Source organism: Polistes fuscatus, unplaced genomic scaffold, assembly GCF_010416935.1.
Source record: "Polistes fuscatus isolate 324 unplaced genomic scaffold, CU_Pfus_HIC Scaffold35, whole genome shotgun sequence".
Classification (NCBI taxonomy): Eukaryota; Metazoa; Arthropoda; class Insecta; order Hymenoptera; family Vespidae; genus Polistes; species Polistes fuscatus.
In genome coordinates, this window is record NW_025113113.1 from 246,020 (window position 1) to 248,512 (window position 2,493).

At 33.9% G+C, this 2,493-nt stretch overlaps 1 long non-coding RNA gene across 1 annotated transcript; it reads right to left on the reverse strand.

The window, feature by feature from the left end:
• Positions 1–1,254: 1,254 nt before the first annotated feature.
• LOC122520445 lies at positions 1,255–1,550 on the reverse strand. The gene is made up of 2 exons (XR_006304545.1): positions 1,452–1,550; positions 1,255–1,371 (listed from the first exon to the last, which is right to left on the reverse strand). It is a non-coding gene; the product is annotated as an uncharacterized LOC122520445 (long non-coding RNA).
• Between the last annotated feature and the right edge of the window lie 943 nt (positions 1,551–2,493).

Consider the following 2,493-nt stretch of genomic DNA (forward strand, 5'->3'; position numbering starts at 1 on the left):
GATTTTACCGAATAATTTCTGGCCATTTGGTCGGTCACATCTACGCCAAACTTGGTGCTATTATATAATTGAATTGTCTCCGGTGTTCGGATGTCATTTTTTTCAATTTGTACGGAGTTGTGCATTGAACTGAGAATTAGAACTTTCTTTCTTGGTTTGGCTTTGTAAACTGTCAACATACAATTATTTGAGCGATAGAGTTTGGTTGAAAAAAGTGCCATGTCGTCATTTTTCAGTTTTGCCAGTCTTGGTAGCTCTTTTCTATTTGCTCTAATTGTCCCAACAATCGTAGTTTTTTTTGCTAAAAGTTTTGTTGCTAAAGGTAGGCTTGTAAAAAAGTTGTCCGTGGTTATATTTCTTCCACATCCTACATACGGTTTTGCTAATTTCATAGTGACAAACTCTCCAAGAGGAACTGAGGGTTCTCTACTTTCATCTTTTCCCAAATATGGAAAGCCGTTTATTATATATTTGCTACGCACATCGAATGCTACCAGAATTTTATACCAAATTTGTCCGGTTTATTGGGCATGTATTGAGTAAATCTACACCTTGCTTTCGTTGGAAACAATTGTTCGTCAATAGTAATATATGGTCCTGGTTTATAACAATTCTGACTGTTGTCAATAAACTTGTACCAAACTTCGGAAATCATAGCAAATTTATCGGTTTGTAACCGTTGGTTTCGTTGATTTCTGTCGTCAAATCGAATAAATCTCATAATCTCCGTAAAATCATGTCTACTCATAGTATTTGAGAAAAAAGGCGGGCCCCACTTTTTATTCCATAGAAGTGCTATATCTATATTCTTAGCCTCATATGCGCCGCGTGCATACAGAATTGCAAAAAATGCATATAACTTTGCAGTAGATAGTTCCTATTTATATCCCAACACTCTAAATGCCTCTGCCTCTGTGCACTTTCTTATAAGTTCGATTATATTCTTATCAATTATCACAGAAAATGCCGTCCTAACTCCGCCTTTCATAATATTACGTTTACTGTACCCAGTCGGGCCTGATGTTTCCCTAAAAATATTATGACCAGGTGCTCTTCAGGATTAGACCCTATTTTTACTTCGTGCCAAACAGTTCCGTCCATCGCAATTTCGCTTACTTCTTCCTCATTCTCACTATCGGAACTAACTAAGAATCTCCTTCTCTTTCGTCGTGTCTACGTACGTTCGAAATATTCTCTTCGTTCTCATCGGTGTTCGAATCTGTTTCAAGTTGATCATAATTTTCCGTATTGTTATTTTCCATATCCAGAATTTCCTGATCATCTTCAGAACATTCTGCATCGATATCATTTATTCTCTCTAATAATACATTCGCACTCCTCAAACGTCTTGCCATTTTGGGGACAAATATTCTACAAAAATAAAAACTAAAATATGAAAATGTAAATCAAAATAGATAAAAAAAGAATAAAAGATAAAATGTGAAACTTACTGCGAAGTATTGTTAGTCTTGTTCACTATTTTGAAAATGGCACTTATAACACGTAATACGATATAAAATATTACAAAATAATAATAAAAGACTGCCAAGTATGCTCTTCGTGACTTTCACGTTCGATGCACTCTGTTCGTGTCGCAAGACTATACTGATTTGAATTCGTGAGAAGACGTCTATACACTTCCTTCAGTTACAAGTTTATTTATTTTACGTCATAGTAAATGAGATGGCGTAGAACATTCGAGGATCTTGACCGTTTGGATATCAATCAAGCAAATAAACACCGCTAGCCCGATAGTCGAGTGAGAACTGTAAACACTTGGAAGTGCCGTAAACCATTTTCTGGAAGGCACTTATCGGATAAAATGTGTCATAACTACATTACCTTTCGTTTGTAACGACTTTATAGTTTTAGCATTGAGTCTTAGAGAGAAACTCTTACATAAATGTATAAATCGTACTACCGATCAAATGACCGGTCGTGGTAGGTAAGACAGACTACAAATTTTTCTCGGAAAATAAACAATAGAAAAATAAGTGAATATTGAAAAATATATCATACATATATATGAGGAAAAGTGGTAAAGTTTAAAGGCGATTCACATACGTTGAATGTAGGAAATTCCAAATGAAAATTTAAAAACGGTCATTTGACCGGTCCTGGTAGGAATAGTGTTAAGCATAAATAACGCTTAGATTTGTATACTCTTTTCAATAAATTTATTACACCGTTAAAACATTTTAATTTTAAAAACTGATACTTGGCAATAAAACATACTCATAATTTGCTCGGTTTAACCCCTTTTATATTATTATGCACCTTGCTACGAATTCACTTTTCTCGTAATATACTTAATTTTCAGAAAAATTTGCATTGCTAAAAGATTATATAATTTACCGCTAACCAAAAAAAAACCTTGATTCTTATACTTTTCAAAACATTGACTTTTTTTTAACTCATCGAATTATAATATTGCTTTGATAAATAATAAGCTTTTACTCTGTAAGCTCTAAAGCCTCACATAATAATTTGCAC